Raw genomic sequence first — 21,453 nt, 5'->3', positions numbered from 1 at the left:
TCAATCCCAACAATCTCTCTCTCCCCTCTCTCTCTCTCTCAACCTCTCTCCCCTCCTCTCCCTTCCCCCCTCTTTCTTTCTTTCTTTGTCACACAAACAATGGACATATCCAATTATGTCTACGTAATGAAACCTTTATTCCTGATGACCTTTCATTAAAAGAGTTATTCAAAAAAGCTTCTAGCAACATCAGGCTCTCTCTCTCTCTCTCTCTCTCTCTCTCTCTCTCTCTCTCTCTCTCTCTCTCTCACACACACACACACACACACACACACACACAAAATTACAGACATACTCACACCAAATACAATCAAACACAAGATAAACACTAGTTCAAACATCTCAAAATCCAAACACTCACACACAAAGAGTGAATGTTGAAGTTATAAAACATGGTAAAATACAAACATACCTCACATGGAGTCCATTTGAACATGACAAATATAAAGCACACATGCAACCCAAAGTGAATGCCAAATTTATTTCAAACACACAACACAATGTGAAAGCCAAAGTTAGTTCAATCACAAATCACATAAAGTCAACTTTAAAATGTACACATGCATGAATGCCAAGTTTATTTCAAACACACAACACAATGTGAAAGCCAAAGTTAGTTTAAAACACAAGCCACATAAAGTCAACTTTAAAAATGTACATGTGCACATGTACATGTGCACATGCACATGTGCAATCATCCACACACAGAACACTATTGAAGTTTTTTTGTACACACATTTCACACGAAGTGCAAATCAAAGTCTTTCCATGCACTCCACACAAGACAATAGAAAAAATGAATGTCAAACTCTTTCCAACATGCACACACACAAATGAATGCCAAATTTAGTTCAAACAAACACCACACAAAGTAAATACCAAATTAAATTTGAGACATACACAATCAAATAAATAAAAAGGTAATTCCAACCACACACAATTAAAACGCCAAGTTATAAAACATGTTGCACATAGAATTTTCTCAAACATGACAAAGTTAAAACACACAACACACAATGTGAATGTTAAAGCTAATTCAAATACACATCACACAAAGTGAATGCAAAAGTTAGTTCAACTACAAATGCCACACAAAACACACATGGAAACACAACACATGTAGTTTGTTCAAACATGACAAAGTTAAACATACACAAAGTAAATCCAAAACACATATAAAGTGAATGCTTATTGTAGTTCAAATGCACACAAAGTAAATCCAAAACACATATAAAGTGAATCCCAAAGTTCAACCACACTTCACACAAAGTACAACCACACACAAATAAAATGCCAAAGTTATAAAACATGTTGCACATAGAATTTTCTCAAACATGACTGTGCTGCTAAAATTAGGGTCAATTGTAATAAACATGCACACATAGATGAGACAATATAAATGAAATTATGAAGCAAATTGAAAGCTAAATAAAAGCAAACCAAAGATCGTATAAATAATAAATTCAAAGAAAGTGAAGTACAAACACACAAAATTGGGCACATACCTAATTTAAGGATGTTTCATAAATGCATACAAAGTGATTGATTATAGATCAAACACACTTCCAACAAACAAACACTGGATGTTTAATTGAAATAGTTTAAACAAACAAGTTCAAAAATCACTTCAAACAAATAATTGATCTATGTTAAAGCTCAAACACAAAGATCGTATAAATAAAGTGAATGTTGATGTTCAAACATACAAAATAAGCGTAAACACAAGTAGTAAAATTGAAAGTCACTTCAAAACAATTAATGTATACCAAAGTTCAAACACAAACTTCAAAATATATAGATCACAAAATATTGAATGTCAAAATGAATCAAATGTAAGTGAATACCAAAATTCAAGCTCACACTTCAATAAATAATGAGTAAATCAATATTCAAAAACATACTTAACACAAAAAATAAATTAATTCCAAAATAAAATACATTAAATAAACAGGTTTATTTAGATCACAACATACTAATAAATAACACAACAATAATTTTTACAATGTTATCAAATTACACTATAATTAAAAAATATTGTAATAATTAAATAATTACACTACACCAAAAATTTCAAATCATTAAAAATATAAAAATCAACACAAAGACATTAGATTGAAAAGAATGATCATGACCAATGACCCAATGACCATTCCCTCGAACCTAAAGGAGGGGGCAAATTCAACCCCTCCCAAATAAAAAAATTATATTAAACAACAAATCCATTTACATATCAATGTATAAATTAATTGATTGATTTGATTCAAAAGTGCATCTGTAAAATTAAAATTGATTTTGTATTGAGATACTCTAGCATCACTCTATAGACATAGCAAAGATATTTATGAGTCTATAGTTATCAATAGTATCAGAGAATGCAAAGTGCATCTGGCACATCAAATGCTTGAACCCGATCCAGACATTATCAGCATCCCATGTATTCAATGTTTCAAGCTGATCGAAATGTTGTTAAAGTAGATCTGCGTACTGAAATCACAAGAATAATTAGAGTCACGATTCATTAAAAAATAGTAAAAATCAGTTTCCTTGATAAGTGAGAGAGCTCACAGAAAACTTAAATAACATAGAATGCTTCTAAACTTTCCCAGCAGAGACAAAGTTCAGTAGGTTAACCGCATTAGGAAATCCTCGAGTTTCCAAGCACAATACTGCATGCTAATTGTAAACACCTCCCTTACCAATAACATATTGATAAAGTTACCTGTGTATAACTGCATACTTCAAACCATCCTTAAGTAAGAAGCTGAGAACTCGAAGGATCCTTAATTTTGACAGCATGCTTCAGACCATCCTTTGTTTCACCACAATTGAGGACATAATCATGATCATATCCTCTGGGAACTTGATCAATTATGCTTCCAATAATCCTCTCGATTCTAAAATCAAAAGGAAGGAATACAAACAAATTTAAGTAAAAAATCAGTTTGCAATAAATATCATTCAAATTAGTTCTGAATCGACAAATTTAAAAAATACTTCATATAAGCATTAAAAAGAAGAATTCATCATTATGGTCAACATGAGTGCAGAAAATGTGCCTCTTGTGTTTTTGCAAGGGGGAGACTTTAGCATTTAATGTAAACGATGTGCCTATGTTTTGAAGATCAATTAACGTGAAACTCGCCTGACCAAATGACAACCGAAAAACACACCAAAAAAGAAATGGATGGATGCAAAAGTGAATAATTGAAGAAGAAATACATCCAGCAAAAAGCACCATATGATGAGATATGTCAAAGATAGTGTAATTTGTAAATTCAGATGAATAATTGTGTGCCAGATTTGATGTGAGTAAAAATCACATCATACTCTTATGTCCTGTACTTAAAAATAAAGGCTCTATCCTGAATACTTTTACTCTCCCCACTCTCCCTCTAACTTCTATCATCAAAAGCAAGTGTTTAGCAGAAAAATGTCTTGAAGTCAGTAACTAAAATGCTATTAGCTGTCTAGATTCAGAAACATTAAAAAGCAATCATGCACAGAATAATAGAGATGTAAAGGAAACAAGCATCCACTTTTTTATCACCAATTGAGGAATGGAATATTGGCGCTTATGTTCCTAAATCAATATTAGATGCTATCAACCAATATCCTTCCTCTTTGTCAGTTTCTTCAGAATATGAGGAGGATGAGAATACTCAAAGCTAGCTAGATGAAGGCTAATGAGCAATCTTGAGGTCATACGATTTTAAGATTTCGTAGGAGATCTGCAAAGGCTTGAGTTTTGGTTCTAATATGTTTAAATCCTTGCTACAATTTGTCGAGTTTTGCTGGTTTGTATTTGTCTTGGTTGGGATGAGCTCGGTTAAGATGAGTCCACTTGTTAGACATTAAGTTTCTACAATCCATGAACCCACTTATAGAAAAAAGTAAGCGTGATCCATGATTACACATCTTTGTAGGAAGATAATTTTCCTTTCCCACATGAACATACTAAAACTAGTCCAAAAGCTATATATAATAAGGAAAAATACGATGACTCCTAGACCTGTAAAACGATGTCTTTAAATCTTCACAGCCAAGAAACAAACCAAGGAAGAAAACTGTAATGACTCCCACACAGGTACACCAATGTTTCAAACTTCCATCTACTGTCTAAAGGAGAGAAGAATTCATATCTAGGGAATTTCCAGGTCAGTGGGATAGCTAGTGACATATGGAAAGTAAAAGCTTCATTCTTTTTCTTGAAAGTATGAAAGACAGACAAACTTGTATTCATCAAGAAAATCAGTATCACACATCATTTTCAGAGAGACGAAACTCCCATTAACCTTTGTCTTGTAATTGCTGCTTTTCCTCTTCCTTTGCATGGTGTTTTTCCTCTAATTTGTGTTAAACTGAGCAACGGAAAGTAAAAGCTTCATTCTTTTTCTTGAAAGTATGAAAGATAGACAAACTTCTATTCATCAAGAAAATCAGTATCACACATCATTTTCAGAAAGATGAAACTCCCATTAACCTTTGTCTTGTAATTGCTGCTTTTCCTCTTCCTTTGCATGGAGTTTTTCCTCTAATTTGTGTTAAACTGAGCAATCGTACAAAGCAAATAAAGTCAATCTTTACGAAGAAATGATGCTTAATTCCCTTTTTAGAAGTAAATTCTTACCTCTTTTCGCTTCTTAGCTCGTCCATTACATCTAGATATGGTAACAGTGGAAGCAACAACAATGTTTGTTTTGCTTTTAGAGGCTTCAGATGATCTTGAAGGCCTAAAAACATACAAATAAACGTGTTTACAAGAATAGACCTCGTGTCAGGGAGACCAAATAAATATTAACACAGATTATTCCCTAAATTTTGCTATACTATTAGATACATTTTTAGAAGTAAATTCTTACCTCTTTTCGCTTCTTAGCTCGTTCATTACATCTAGATATGGTAACAGTGGAAGCAACAACAATGTTTGTTTTGCTTTTAGAGGCTTCAGATGATCTTGAAGGCCTAAAAACATACAAATAAACGTGTTTACAAGAATAGACCTCGTGTCAGGGAGACCAAATAAATATTAAGACACAGATGATTCCCTAAATTTTGCTATACTATTAAATACATCTGATTCATTCCAAACAATCGTTGCAAATCTAAAGGTGTGATTTTCAAATAAGTTGTGTATGATTAACCATAAAAACAACATTTTCCGAATATGAGAACAATTTGAATATTACAAGCCAGCTATCAAATGCACATCCATTATAGCAAAGATTCTACAAAATTTCCATGAGACCCTAATTCTAGAGGAAAACTGAGCAGGCCACAGAACTAAATAAGCAAGCTAAAAAATGCTTATTTAAGCACAATGCATCACCAAATAACATATCTCCATCAAACACCACGCATTACCAAGATCAATAGACATCAACTATTGAATCATTTTCCCTCAGTTAAGATTAGATACTCTTCCAAACTATTTGGACTAATCAAATTTCGAAAAATGCCCCATTACCTGCTTTCCAGCCACTGGGGATGTCACGTTACTTGCACTAGCACGCCTAGAAAGTTTCTGAGTTGCTTCACTGCCAGTTTGTTGCGATCCAAATGAAGCCCTTTTATCAGTAGCCAGTGTAAAAGGTTATGAAACAGTGTGATTTTGCCTTGTAGATTCCGAGGGTAATTTTCTTATGGAGTGGACTCTTTGATGTAGCTGATGTAACTTCAACATTCTCAACCTCAGGTCTGCTTCCTTTATTTGTAAATGCTAAAACTCTGTCCTTGCCACTTTGTATTGAACTCTTTGTTGTTATGACAGAACTCTTTGGAAGCCTTGAATTTTTGCTCTGACAAGACATATTGCCAATTTTCAGAGATCTGGAATGTGTCAAACGTTGGTTGGATGGCATCCTGTTTTGCTGTAATAAAAGTGGAGAATAAATGAAAGCATTATTGAAACTTTTATCTAACAAGGTTTAGGATTTCTTATAATATCAATGAATATATATAATGCTGCAAACAATTGTATGCATTGTATACCTTGTCAATAATTAAATTATTCTCCTTTTTCAGTTTACAACTTGTCAGCGACTCAGCAGTTACTTTAGAATTCTCCTGTTGTGCATCCTATAATTCTCCATTTGCATGGCCACTGGATTCTGCAGCTCTTGCTTTAGCTTCTTTTTAATTTGATGCATCTTCAGATTCAAAACACTCTTCCAACATTTCTCCTTTTGTAATTTCTTCTTTATTTGCATAAAAAAAAAAGTTCTCCTTCCAAAGATTCCCTAACGTTAGACGACTGCTGAGTGACTCGATCATCAGACGATATGCCATGCAGAAATGTTTCCTTTTCCATTTTGTGACTTTCATCTTCTCCAGTTATCATGCCTTTGGAAAAGCCTTGAGAACTTATAACTGCATTTATAGCTTCTATTTCAGTCATATTTGGACAAATGGATTGTTTAACTCTATCTTTTAGTTACTTCCTGCAAAAGCAAAGGATGAACATAAACACAATTTTTATTGGACGAACTTGGGCTAAAACATGGATCTGATCTAAGGGAAAGACAATATATTAAATAAATACTTTTCTATAGCCCAACATAAGAACATGGAACAAGACACAAAAACTAGGTTCTGCAAGAATAAATTGTAAGAGACACAGGAATAAGTTGGCTGGATATATAGCATTAAATTATCCAAAAACATTAAAAAATCAAGTCCTGCCATTTAAAAGGCATGTAAACAATTTGTCATCAAAAACTCCATTCGTTAATTAAGCTATCAAACTTCATTTGCTAGTCCAATCTAGGCAAACAAAAACAGGGCCTCATTGAGACTAGGCTAAGGATGAAACTTATTTTGTTTAACGAACATAGCAGAACGTCTTCTGGTGATGGTCTTACTAAATACCAGGGCTAGTACGGAACCACTTTCTACAACATCCGAATAGATTGCACTATATTTATTTTTGTGTATGGAAGTGAAAAAATGCACCCAGAAAAGAATATCCTACCCAGGGTCTTTTACGAGCAAAAGCCTAGTTGCAACATTCGAACATATTCAGTTGCAACATTGCATGATAGCTACTCCATTGCCGTATAACTTGGGAAATGGTTTTAATGGTGATATAATTGATTTTTGAGTGGAAATTATATAAATTTGTTGCAGATTGAGGAACACAACCCCTTGTTGTAAAACCAAATTTGAAAAACATGTTATTACTTTTAACTCTATTATCATAATTAGAATTCCAATCCACGAGATGTGGTTGCAAATTCAAATTAACTTCACTTGGCTATGTATGAAGTAAGAAGCAAGAACAACTAAATAAACAGACAGAAACAGTTAGAAGTCTAAATCAGGCAGCTACCAAAAATAAAGACCTAAAAAAAGGCAAGGGATTGCAGGTCATTGCAAAAAAGGAGAAAGTTGTCCAATCATTTAGGATCCTGAAGAGCAACAATATTGTCCAATCATTTAGGACCCTGAAGAGCAACAATATGAATATGCAAAGAGACAAAATAAAGCAGTGGGCTTCAAAGCAGCAACATCAACTATATTAATAGAGAAGGCATTGCAGGTCCTTGCAAAAACAGAGGAAGTTGTCCAATCATTTAGGACCCTGAAGAGCAACAAAATGAATATGTACAAGAGACAGAATAAATTAGTGGACTTCAAAACAGCAACATGAACTATGATTTTTTTGAACGCACATGCATAATAAGCCAAAAAAGATAGAGATGTTTTTTTGTCTTTTCATGTTATCATATTTTGTAAATGACATTGGTTAATCTAACCTATCAGGGGTAAAATATTGTCCACGGATCTATTTCCAATTTTCCATGTTTGAAGTAACTCTGCACTTGGTATCACACGATTTTATCCCTAGATCGTGTCCACCTTTGTTAGCAGGCCTCCGAAAGTAGACATATTTATACCTATTCCTAGTAAAAAGGGATGCTGTAGGCTATTGAGCCTAGCCTGTAAATATTCTCATGTCAATAATAGGAACTGGCAATACAAACAACTTTAAGTAGAGAATCATTTTGTAATAAATATCATTCAAGTTTATTCTGAATCAATTAAAAAGCATAATAACATATAGTATTAAAAGGCATAATAACATATAGTATTAAAAGGCAGAATTCATCATTATGGTCAATATGAGTGCCAGAAAATGTGCCTCTTGTGTTTTTGCAAGAGAGAGACTTTTGGAATTTATATAAACCATGTAGCTCCTGAAGATCTTAATCAACGAAAACTTGGCCTGGCCAAATGACAACCAGAAAACTCAACAAAAGAAGGAAATGGATGGAGGCAAAAAGTGAATAATTGCAGAAGAAATACACCCAGCATGTCAAAGGTAGTGTAATTTGCAAATTCAAATAAATAATTGTGTGCCAGATTTGATGTGAGTAAAAATCACCATCATACTCTTATGTCCTGTACTTAAAGATAACGGCTCTATCTTGAATACATATAGTTTTTACTCTCCCCATTCCCTCAAACTTCTATCATCAAAAGCAAGTGTTTAGCAGAAAAATGTCTTGAAGTCAGTAACTTAAAGACATAACAAATTGTATGATACATAATCTATTAGCTGTCTATATTTAGATACATTAAAAAGTAATCATCCACATATGTATAAATGTGTTAGTAAGGGAAACTATTACCACTATTTTATCACCAGCTGAGGAATGGGTATTGGCGCTCATGTTCCTGAATCAATATTAGATGCTATCAACCAGTCTCCTTCCTCTTTGTCAGTTTCTTCAGAATACAAGGAGGATGAGAAAGCTTACCCCAAGTATATTTCCACTATGAGCTGCCAAATTCCAGTGTGCTGAGCTATATCAGAGTGTAGAATGCAGTCACATCAAGATGAAATCTTGCATAAAAGGTAGCATTAAATAAAAGAACATTTAATAAATATCTTCACAAGGTCTATATCATTTCAATGATTATACAAGGATTTTCTATGCCTAGTTGCAGAGACACACACCATCAGAGCTTATAAGGGGCAAAAACGGTTTACAGTGAAAAACTATTTCATTCCAAGTATACCTCAAAATAGGGTACCAAAACACATAACTGGTTTTTATTGAGCAATAATACCATAAAAACTGCAAATGCCACAATGTTTATACCAACTCATAATGGCGCAGAGCACTTGAATCGCATTTCTAATGAACACTTTTTTGTGGTTCTATGATTCCAGCTATAGGAGGTTAAAGTCCTCTCATCATAATACATGGACTTACCACGAGTAGCCTAGACTTACATGGAGCTAGAACCACGGCCAAATTTCCAATGGTGGATTTCACAAAAGCTAAAGATGCGCTACTTATCAAATCCAATCAACGATGCTGCCACATCAACAGAACAATTGATAATGGAAAAGCCTAAATGAGTATCCTGGTGTACCATTTAGAAATTAAGATATAACTACTATGTTAACCTTTGAAAAATTGGCTGCAATAACTGCTCAGCTGCACTCTAGTATTGAGATGGTCAAGCTAACAGCAGTTGTCAAGAAGACCTAAGCACAAGCTTCAATTGGCATAGTTTTACTTTCATTAAATACATGTTACTATATCACAGTTAAAATTTATTGATTGATGAGAAATTAAACCAGCAATTACGTGTTGATTGAACTATGATGGAACTATTGACTGCTGCAGTTTCAACCAACAATTACATGTTGCTGCATGAAAACAAAATACTAATAAAACATTTTAAAAGACAATCTACATATAAAAGTACTAAGAAAAAACACACATAAATATTAAAAGTAGAATTCACAGAAAAAATAAAAAGAGAAAATCCATGGCGATAAATTTTGATTTGTTTTATATTTAAAAATGAAAGTAAAATATGATTAGATTCTACATGTCATATAAGAATCTTTGAAATTTAAAATTACCTCTGTGAGGACGTCAGATGAGCTGAACATTGCACATTCTGATGAGGAAATATAGGACTTCTTGTGGACAAACCCACAGCCATCACACTCTCTCGCACTACAGTCCGCAAATGCCTCAGTGCCACTGATGCATCAATCTTAAAATCCAACAGATCAATACATATGATGTCAGAAAACCAGAATCTGAGCAATTCTAAACAACTAAATCAATCTGGTTAGCTCATAAACGATAAATCATAGTCCGTTTTACTAAACAAAAGCAGATAATTTCACCTACGAAAATAATTGAGTTGTTACCTATGACATATGCTATGGTGGGTCCTGAGGTTTTGTATGCGGAGCTAGGCCCTAAACCGAGACCTGCATTAATTGTCACCGTATTTACGCCTCTGTCAATTGCCAGAGCCCAAGTACAACTGCAGAACCATCTACTCAACCGAAATCTCTCATGCACAATCTCAGTCATGCTTGCAAGGCCATTTGCAGTTTCTGCTAACTGGCTTTACACAATTTCAGAAATGGCACAAATTTGACATCTGATATACTCTGTAATTTTCTTTCTCTTTCTAGATTGACTCCAAATCTTCTAACAACGATCCACACTACAGGGGAGCTTGAGAGGCCCTTTTCTATCAAACCCATAAACCTCCCCTGCCTCCTTGAGCAATTCAACAAAGCACTCTGCAAACAATTTATAGGAACAACGATCCTCATCTTCTCCTATGTAGGATTGTGCAACAACTTATAGCAGAAAACAGAGGCACATACACATTAAACAAACAGTTTACCCTACTATTCTATTATATAAGAGGTAAAATTGTCTTCAAACGGTAATAGATTTTTTTTTTTTTTTTTTAACGGTAACAGTTCTATTTTTAGCTCTTCAACGATAACAATATGCTTTTAATTGTTCAACAATAACAATGTTTTTTTCCAGTTCTTCAACTGTAACAGCCAACAGCCATTGATGAACCTAACAGAAAGTCATTTATTCAGAGCCGTTGCAGGCCACGCTCCATTCCAGGAAAAAAAAATAAAAATAAAAATTTACATTTCCAATTACAAACTCACCAATTTAAAATGTAAATGAATAAATTAAAAAATATTCTTATGAATTTGTAAGTTAAAATGGTAAATTATTAAAACTAGAAAAATTTATAAATTTTTTTTTTAAAATAGCATCCAAAAATTATAAATAATCTTAATTTGAAATAGTTTTTAATGAGAAGCTGTAGTTATAGAGGTGTGGTAATAGAAACAATGAATGAACTTGAGAATGTGGCAATTATTTTTCTTTATTTTAATAGATATATTGATTTCTAAAATAACTATTATAAGGGAAGTCTAGCATCTCATTTTTATTTTTAAATATTGAATAAAGTGTGAATAATCATTTTTTATTTGATTTATTAAATTTTTTAAATAAAATTAAAACTTAAATAAATAATTTCAAAAATCAAAGTATATTATTAGATATTGGATTTGTATTTAATGACATGATGAATGAATTTAATGACGATTAGATAGTTATTTATAGTCTAATTAAAATTATTGTTGTGATTAAGCTGCTAATAGTTCATTGAGTGTGATAGGAAACAAAAAGAAATTATGTAGGTACAACCAAAGACATGAGCATGACTAAGGTAGGATATGCTTAGCAATCAAGTAAAATATGAATAGGAAGAAACACTTGGGTGCAACATATAGGTCATGTAGTAAAAAAAGCATCTGATCAAAAACACAAAAACTGTATATTATATCAATAAAATATAATAATATAGTCTGCGATGTCGCTGCATGTGGCTTCGTGGGCTAGGGTTCCTGCGGGGCGTGGTGGATTTCCTAGCGATTGGGGCAAGGGCAATTGGGTGTCCGTGGTGAAGCGGGGAGAAGCCAGAGAGCGAAGCCATGGCAGATTTGGGTCCCCAACCGAGCAATAGGGTTTTAGGGCTTTCGCTCCAAATGCCCAAGATAGCCGTGTGTCTGGCTTTCGCCCCCATTCTCGACCTCGTGCAATGCCTGAACAGAGGGCAGGTTCGCTACCAAATAGGTGGAGGGCACCCCACAATAGAGATATTTGGGGACCATCGACTTTGAATGCAGCTATCCTGCCCATGCCGACTACTATATCTTTGTCAGAGGCGGTGGAGAAAGAGGTTGATCACAATGAGCTCGTTTTTTCAACATTAGGGCTTATTGGGCATTTTAGGGGTTTTTGGCCTAGTCTTAGTGCTTTGCATAAATGGATCTTTGATCATTGGGAGCCCATTGTGGATGACAGTGTGCAGATTTACCCTCATGCTTGAGGGTTTTTTGTTGTGGTGTTTCAGACTGTGAAGGATCGAAATAAAATCCTTGGTGGTAGCCAATGGTGCTGGGAGGACAGTAATCATTTGATGCTCAAACCGTGGCATCCAACTTTCAACCCTGAGTCAGAATCTTTTGATCGCGCACCTATGTGGATTAGACTTCCAAACCTTCTATTGCAATACTGGTTTGACTCATGTTTTGAAGCTATTGGAAACTCCCTCGGTAAGTTTTTATTGACTGATGATGGCTCTCTCAATTTACTACATACAACTTTTGCCCTTGTCTTGGTGGAGATGGATACGTCCATGGATCTCCCTCCAGAGATCTCTATTTCTACTTCAAAGGGAAGTTGGCTTCAGTCGATGGATTATGAAGGGATTCATTTTAGGTGCAGGAGATGCTTTAAGACTGGACATAATGTTGAATCATGTGCTAAGTGTAGGGTGAAGAGTCTAGCTTCATGGTGGAAGGATGTTACCCCCCAATCTTACATGGTGGAGAAGGTGGACGGGAATCCGAAATCCCACCAGGATGTTGGGGGATTGATCAATGATTCTATTGTGAAGGTTCTAGAAATTTCAAATGATGGGCAAGGTTTGGCTGGTGGTTTGGTTGGCACGAGTGAGGGAGGTTTTTGATAACTCAATGATGAACCAATAGTACCAAACTGGTACTGAGAGGGGGGGGTGAATCGGTACAAGCAAAAATACAGTCCAAAACCGGTTGGACAGCAAATACTTCAAATGACTACAAGCAGTGATGTTAGCTGAAGCAGAGTGCAACCGGTAAGACGCAGGACTGCTAAAAAAATCATAAACGGGTCACTCACTAAGCTTTCCTCTTAGATAAATACTACAATACCATTACACCTTCATGCATGAACAGCTAAACTATTATCTGATCTTCACAACAGTTGGTTCAGCATGTTTTATAGACAGGCATAAAACACAGAACCATCATGTGCTCAACAGGTAATAACAAAGCATCACAAGACAGAAGCATCACACATGACACACATATTTTTCACGTGGAAACCCAACTGGGAAAAACCACGGTGGGGATGAATACCCACAAGTTGCTTTTGAACTCTTTTGAAGTCCGCTCTGTTAGGAGCCTTGACTAGTTAAAGACATTACAATAGGTTCTGCTAGGAACCGATCCTATTAGGGATCACCTAGTTAAGGGATAGCAATAATACCCGGTTAAGGGTTAAACCCGGTAGGGTCACCTTGTTAGAGGATTTCAAGAACTCAATAGCTAAAGGATCTCCAAAGCTCTATAGCTTCTCAGAACTCATTAACCTTGAGTTACCCGGTTAAGGGATTTGAATCAAGCCTATTAAGACCACCCTGTTAGGGGATTTTACAAGAAGCCAGTTAAGGCTACCCTGTTAGGGGATTTTACAACTGTTGAAGTGGTTAGAGATCAACAGGAATTACAATGATCTGATTACAACACTCAATGCTAATGCAGATCCATTTTGGCTCCTCTTCACCTTCTGCACATTCACTTTACAGGTATCTCTTCTCTCCTTTGGTCTGGCAAGAATCACGTATCACTTCCCTAGGATACACACACACAACTTTTGCCAAAAACCTTAGAAAGAAACACAACATCGACTTTATAGGAAACATACAGGTCGGTAACAAAAACCCTAAACCCTAAACCTGTTAGGTTAAGCAATTCAAGCAGTTCGGTCCTGACCGTTGAATCATACTTCATTAAATGCAACAATCTTGAATTGATCTCAATACGTTCTCCATCGTCCATTATCCACCAATTTCATGGTGGCTGATAACCCATCACGTGCTATCACCGTTTGATAGACTTCACTCATTCTCGAGGTAAATAGGAATAGTCTTCTTCATGCAAGATCCTTCACGCGCACAAAGCTTATGTGGCAACATGATCTGTCCTCCATTATACTGCTAACTCATCACATGATGATCACCGATCAAGTCATACAGACTTGAGGTACTCCAACCAGAAATCCTGAAGTGGAAGCTACCTACCAACCAGTAGTCATACAATGCTTCCATGTGCCGGTTCACATAACTACATGCCGGTTCATCTTGACATGCTAGTTCATCTTGAACAAATATACTGCTTCACTTTGGCATATAAACCAGTTCATACATATGCCAGTTCCCTCTTCTCACATATCACATATGCCGGTTCACTTCATAACACATATTGACATCAATGACAACATACAATGTCATTATGTCTTCATGTCGGTTCACATAATGCCAACAATTTTCCAGAGGGTTGCAGCTCCTTTTAGGATGCAATTGGAGGTGTACAAATGATGGAGGATGGTCCTAGCTCTCAAAAGGGTTTAAATGCAGGCATGGAGGAGGGGAACCATTATGAGAATCATTGTTGGGATAGTAAGGGGTTGGTTGGAATGGAAATTCAAAATCTGAAATCGCTGGAGGATGCCAAATCTTATGGATGGATAGAGGTGAAGCGAAAAAAGGGTAAGTGAGGTAAGGATGGGAATAGTTGTAATGACCCCCCTCTTGAAGGGGGAGATGGATCTGGGGAGGTGGCTCCCTAATTGTAGCACCACCTAGTTCGGGCCAGTTCAAAATCCCGAGTAATTAATAAAAATCACTATTACCGATTAAAAAAAAACATATAGGTGATGTAGTAAATGCATTATAAATTACATATAAAAAAAATTCAGAATGACTGATTAGTATACAAAATGTGGATTTTTATTACTTAGAAAATAATAATGAAAGATTTCTTACCTTGTTCTTGATTACTGTATTCACACTTGGATGTTCTACTTCCATCTATTAGAGACATGATTGTCGTTACACCAAAAGGTCAACCTATTAATGCTTGATACAACCATGAGATTTAGCTAATCCATGAGAGGTAGTTAAGCCATGTCACAAACCTAAGCATTGTGCTACATAACACAAGGAGACCAAGGGTGGACACCTAGCAACAATCCCCCCCCCAAGCGCAAGCGAGGGTTTTGAACCTGTGACCTAGGCTCTGATACCACTTGTTAGAAACACAGTTGTCGTTGCACCAAAATATCGACCTATTAATGCCCAATACAACCGCAAGATTTAATTATTCCATAAGAGGTAGTTAAGCCATGTCGCAAACCTGAGCATTGCACTACACAACACAAGGAAACTGAGGGTGCACACCTTTCAACATGTTCATCTTCTGCATCTGGATATTACCTTGATATTATATGAGAATAGGAATGCATTGTTGTAACAAACATATACACAAGTATCCATATTGTCACGAATCCATACCTAATATATGCATATATGAGTGGATGTCAAACACATTAACCCAAATGCATATATATTACATATAGTGTAGACACTAAAAATTTGTATCACCTACATTCTCCATTTTTAACCTAATCGCGCGTATGATCTTCATTATTAGCACAATCCTACCCTTTTTCCCCTTTCCCTTTTTTGTCCAAATCTTTCCATTTTCTTCCCATTTCAGGTTTAGGGGTATATTTTACCCTTAACTTCATCCCTCTTGCATCAGATATTTCCCTTATAGCTTTTATAGTGACATTTTGCCTAATTGTGTCTCAATTAGGGTTTTATGCTCCTAATTCGGTCCTCCTGTTTCGCCTTTTCCATTTCCTGTCCAGATATTTCCCTTGTCTTTCCACTTTAGGTGTTGAGGTTGCATTTTGACCTCTCCTTCAACCCCCTTGCATCAGATTGTTCCCCTCTCATTCTAGTGAATGTCCATTTTTAACCAAGATCCCTATCTTGATTTTAGGGTTTTTTGCCTTCTTTTAGGTTCTTGACACTTTTCTGCTTTCCATTTTTAGTTTCGTTGGCTTGCCTTTCCTTCCCGCTCCTATGTTGAGGTTTCATTTTGACCTCTCCCTCAGGCCCATGGCATTGCATTCCTCCCTTCTCCATCCATTGACTCGCTTTGACCCGGTTTGCTCGTTGTTGTTTGGTTATACTTGATTTGCCCCAATTTTCCAATTTTCATCCAAATCTTCCCATTTTCTATTTGAACATTCCCAATTCTTTCCAATTTCATCTATTTTGACCCAAATTGATTTAATTTTCACCTAATTCAAGTCTTTGGATGCCAGTTTGACTAACTTGCCCTTTTAGGTTTAATTAATTCTTTAATTAATTAAGCCCCTTTTTACTAACTTTTTTGCTTCTAATCTCTTTAATCTTTCATTGAACCCCTCCCCTCTTAATAATAATTAAAAATATTATGTTAATTAATTAATTCTGATTTGTCCCTTTAATTAAATAATTTTAATTAATTAATTAATGGTTCATTTCATAATAATTGATCTCTAGCAAGGTAGTTAACTCCACGATCTCGAGCAAAGTAGTTAACTCCACCCATACTGAATTAACAACTATCGATGGGCCCAGCTATTTATTTAAATTATTCAATTATCTAATTATGTCTTTGAAATTAAATAAATATCTTTATTTATTTAATTTTCCTAATTATATTCTCATATGAGGATAATATCCGTTTTTTCAATTTTTTAATAAAAAATATCCTTCTAATTTTCGAAAATGGTACCCAGTCCTGTGCAGTTGGTGAAGCTTACATTGTGCACTTGGTTAATGTGTTGCATAGTTGGTTAATGTGTTGCATAATTGGTAAATGTGTTGCGTAGTTGATTAATTTGTTGCAGAGTTGGTAATCAAGGTTATTCATCGGCTAGTTTCTTCTCACACATAGGGTTATGCTAACTGTGTTTGTCATTTGTGGAGTTTGGATTGATCTAATAAGTTGATTTATAAGGTTTGGAAGGACTAGCATGCATATTGTAGAGCTTAATCGATTAGAAGTTTAGAATTGGACAAACAAATTTCATCTAGGACGTAATTAGACATTAGATTAATCCTTTCAATTCATACAAACAAATTTCATCTAGTACCTAATTAGATGTTGGATTATTCCTTTCAATTCAAGCAACAAATTTCATCTAGATCCTAATTAGACATTGCATTAATCCTTTCAATTCATCTAGGACCTAAGTAGACATTGGATTAATCTTTCAATTCATGCTACAAATTTCTCCTAGATCCTAATTAGGCATTGGATTAAATCTTTCAATTCATGTTACAAATCACCCTTAGATCCTAATTAGGTGGTAAATGAACCTTTAAATTCGTGCAACAATCTCATTTAGACTTAATTAGAAAGTTAATTGATTCTCTATACTTTTCATTGTAATCATCCATAATTTCAAGGGTTTTAATTGGAGTTATAATTCAAGATGGTTCTTCCTAGTACTAATGTTACCCCCTTGCTTCAACTCAACCTGGCATATGATAATCACCAAGAGGACATCATCATAGGGTTAAATAACATAGCTTGGGAAGCCAAAACTAACTACGCTCAATATGAGTATTATCTTTATCATAGAAGAGGAAGAAGCCATAGACAAATGTCTTGAGAAAGCCTTGAAAAAAAAAAATCGAACAAGAAAGAGAACGATAAAAACAAAGGGAAGAAGAAACAATCCAAGATCCACCTCCTCTTGAACCCCGATAGAGACCCTATCTTAGTAGTCCTTACTGTCTTGCATCTTTATCTTAGAAAGTGTCTCGCATCTTTAACAGAGGGTTTTGTCTTGTATCTTTGAAAATGAACCAAAAAACATAATGTCTCATAGAGTGAATTTTAGGATTTTAGGAAACTGTAGGAGAGTAGAACCTAAGAGATTGACCAAGAACTTTCAAAGAATCCAACTAACTAAGACACTATTGACCAACGTAGACATATACATCACTCTTATCTTGTATGAAAACCATGTCTTTGCTTATACTCAAAAGTATTTCATGTATCCGACCCCATCTACCCAACATCTTAGATGAATTCACTGAATTGATATGGTTCTCCTCAATGAGGAATAAATAGAAGCACCCATACTACAACCTGATTTAGGGTTTCATGATAAGTCAAAAGACGTAATTTTTGAATTGCATGTTTTAGCTTGGAGAACACATACGACTTGGGCCAAATTTTGACAAACCACCACTGCCTTGAATGAAGAAGAAGAGAAAGCACAACGCATTGTAGAAACCTTACAAAGAGAATGTGAACAAGAATAGAGGACACTTGAACAACATTGAAAACAATGACAAAATCAGACAAATCTTGCACCTCTGGAATATAATTTAACTCTTTTTCGGCCATTCTCTATTTTTTCATGCTTAATTTAGGTTTCTTATCTTAGCAATTTGTAAAATTGAAACTTTGTTTATCTTCTACGCAGTTGGTTAAGAAGTTGTGCAGTTGGTTAAGTTGTGTCATTGGTCAATGTGTTGTGCAATTGGTCTACTAGTTGAGCAGTTGGTTTTCTATCCTGCATAGTTGGCAAGTATTCTTTAATTTTGAATTGTTTCTCTCATTCATTTTGATAGGGTTTTCATTTTAGTTTCTTGGGCCACTAATCAGTTTCTATTAGCTCTATGATATCTGTGGGATAAAGATTAAAGTTATTCAAACTACTAATTTGTTTGATGCGGGACGATTATCGAATATTATGAACTCAAACAAACCTATGTCATTGATCCTTTGATAAACATCTCACACTTCAATTTTCTTAATGGAATGGGCATGGATTGCCTTCTGATTAGATTAGCTCACAATTGTTATCTTTAAAGGGAATGAACCTCTATTTTATCTGATTGGCGCGCTTGTGCATATGTGAGTGGACCTACTGCTAACACACACTATCCTCTCCCCTGGCTTTTGTAGTCCTGGGTGCAATAGAAAAGTGTTAGTGACACTCTAATTTTCATTTTTATTAGAGTGTCTACCTCTCAAGAATCCATTAAGACTTGTGAGAAGGAATGACCCAAGCAGTACTTCTTCATCTCATTATATAAATTAAAAAGTCAGGTGAAAATAGTGACTTCTTGGTGATGTGTATCTACATCGATGGTTCCTTTGGGATAGGATCTTAAGTGATTCACCATCACATGGGTAGATATCAGGTTCTATTGAAGTTCCCCCACTATGAACCATTGTTTTAGTTGAAAAAATCCTTCTATTTGCTAGCGCAGGAGGTCGAACCTTTGAAGTTATCCCACATTCTCACAATTCAGAGTTGAGATAACAAATTTCTTGAGATCTCTAGGTCTTTAGAAATCTGAAGCTTGGTATGCCCAAGAAGTGAGTGTCATGCAAGGGGGAGCTAGTGTTACCAAGCTTCTAAGTTATCCACTTTGAATAAGTACATCTCAAATTTATCTGAAGTGGGAACTCCACAAATATTTCTTCTTCCAACCCAGGATTTGTATCTTAATGTGCTCTTATTTTTGGTTCAAAAGTCAAATAGCCATTTTGTATTTTGTGATTTTTGATCTCTCCAAAAACAAAGTTAAACATCTTCAAAGGTTCAAAATTTGTCCAAGATATTTTAAACTTCGTCACTCGAATAAAGAAAATTTTCCAATTGATCAAACTTGTCCAATTGATCAAACTAGAACATCACAACCTTTAAAAACCATTTCAAACATCAGACAAACATAAATATCTCATTTTAGACTTGCATAATAGCATATTTATTCTCCTAAAAACATATATTTTGCATAAGCCATAGTTTCTTGCATAAGTTATAAAATAGCCTAAGTCTTCAGATCAGTCCCATTTATCTTTTCATTATAGATTGTATAAGGCTTAGATCCATTTTACACATCTCACTTTATCTAGCTTTCATAAATCCACCTAAATCTTTAGATTCACTTTCATCTCCCACACATAAAGTCTTTAGTTTCATTTTCATCTACCCAAAAAGTCATTCCAAATAGTTTGCACTTGCATAATTGTTGAAAATCCTAAGTTTCATAACATTCCTTAGGATAGATTTATCTTTCCTTCATTTTAGTATCATCTTTGCATCTATCCCACATCATTACCTTAGATTAGCCTTGCATAATTATAGGTTTACCTCTTAGTATCATGATAGATCCCCTCATTTCCTTAGTATCAAATAACATTTTGCATTTAGATCCCGAAGTCAAAAACCTTAGAATACAAGGAGAAAACAACCAAAACATAGGCTCATTATTTCAGTATATCATTCTTTTCTTCAAAATCTCAAAACAACAAAGACATAGGCCATATCACTCTATTTCCATCCCAAAAATTCCAAAATTGCAAAACAAAATTAGCATAGATTGTAGTGCATACGGTTGAGACACGATCCCAAATCTCTAGGAGACAACACAACATAATGGAAGAGACATCTTTGAAATGATCACAATCATAGTCAACACAATTAGGAAACATTATGCAACCCATATTCAATCCAGAAATAGGTCCAAACCCGCAACCTCAGTTTGACATAACACAAGTAGGGGTAGGACTTGATTTTCCAAAAATGAGACCACAAGAAGGAAATAGTCCCTTAACAACACCAATCAACTTATCATTGATTCTAGATTTGGACCCATCAAATCAAGGCTATATGCAATCAGGACCCTTTTCAGGAATGGAACCCATTTTGTATCCAGACTTTAGTTACATCAGATCTAAATCTTCCCAAAATATAAATGTGCAATAAGAAGCATTGTCTAATTCAGAATTGTTAGAAGAAATTTATCTTTATTTAACTAAAGTATCACAGAAAAAATTTGACAAGGCTATATAAGTGACCCACAAATCATTGAAACTTTAGACAAACTAATCTTCACGGACCCGTTATGATTCATCAATCATCTCAAGGAAAGACTAGCCTCAACAACTAAATACCAAACTACGATAGGAGAATTTGAATCCCAACTTAGAATGCAAGAACATGCACAAAAGGCTCAACAAATAGTTCAAACTGATCTCCCTCGACAAATAGATCAAACCTTAGAACACACTAGGGAAGACCTAGGGAGAAGACCTTGCATTGACCAAAATCCGTCAAAGGCATCCTTCGAAAATTTTGATCTCTTATTTAGTACTACATCATCAACATGATAGATGGATCCATATAAGGTGTCGATGTCGCAAGTAACAATGGGAACCTTAGCAAACACTATCCAACCTCCAACATCAAATTTTTAATAACCCTTGGTCCAAGAAGCGGTTACGTATACAACATGGATGCCATATATCCCCCTCTCGAGTGAGATTGCGTAAACAACTTTCCTTACACAAATAACAATTGTTCAAGTCCAAATGAATTCAAACGCAATCTCGTGAACCAACAACTAGTATAAAAATCAACATTCCCACAACATGAGTCAACACCAATATTTAACAAAACCAACCAAGCAATG

The 21,453-nt window shown here is 35.0% G+C and overlaps 1 long non-coding RNA gene across 6 annotated transcripts; it reads right to left on the bottom strand.

Annotated features, from left to right (window-relative positions):
* Positions 1-2,156: 2,156 nt before the first annotated feature.
* On the bottom strand, positions 2,157-10,882 carry LOC131061893 (uncharacterized). 6 transcript variants are annotated; one of them, XR_009110610.2, is made up of 10 exons: positions 10,175-10,881; positions 9,878-10,014; positions 8,757-8,802; positions 8,628-8,673; positions 5,989-6,437; positions 5,465-5,867; positions 4,860-4,962; positions 4,628-4,730; positions 2,720-2,894; positions 2,157-2,484 (listed from the first exon to the last, which is right to left on the bottom strand). It is a non-coding gene; the product is annotated as an uncharacterized LOC131061893 (long non-coding RNA). The 6 variants fall into 6 exon arrangements; XR_009110611.2 differs by having other exon boundaries at positions 8,757-8,779; XR_009110609.2 differs by having other exon boundaries at positions 8,628-8,802; positions 10,175-10,882.
* Between the last annotated feature and the right edge of the window lie 10,571 nt (positions 10,883-21,453).

The sequence above is a fragment of the Cryptomeria japonica genome, chromosome 9 (assembly GCF_030272615.1).
Source record: "Cryptomeria japonica chromosome 9, Sugi_1.0, whole genome shotgun sequence".
In the NCBI taxonomy this organism is placed as follows: Eukaryota; Viridiplantae; Streptophyta; class Pinopsida; order Cupressales; family Cupressaceae; genus Cryptomeria; species Cryptomeria japonica.
Note: the sequence above shows the minus strand (reverse complement) of the source record. Positions and strands in the feature narration are given on the sequence as shown.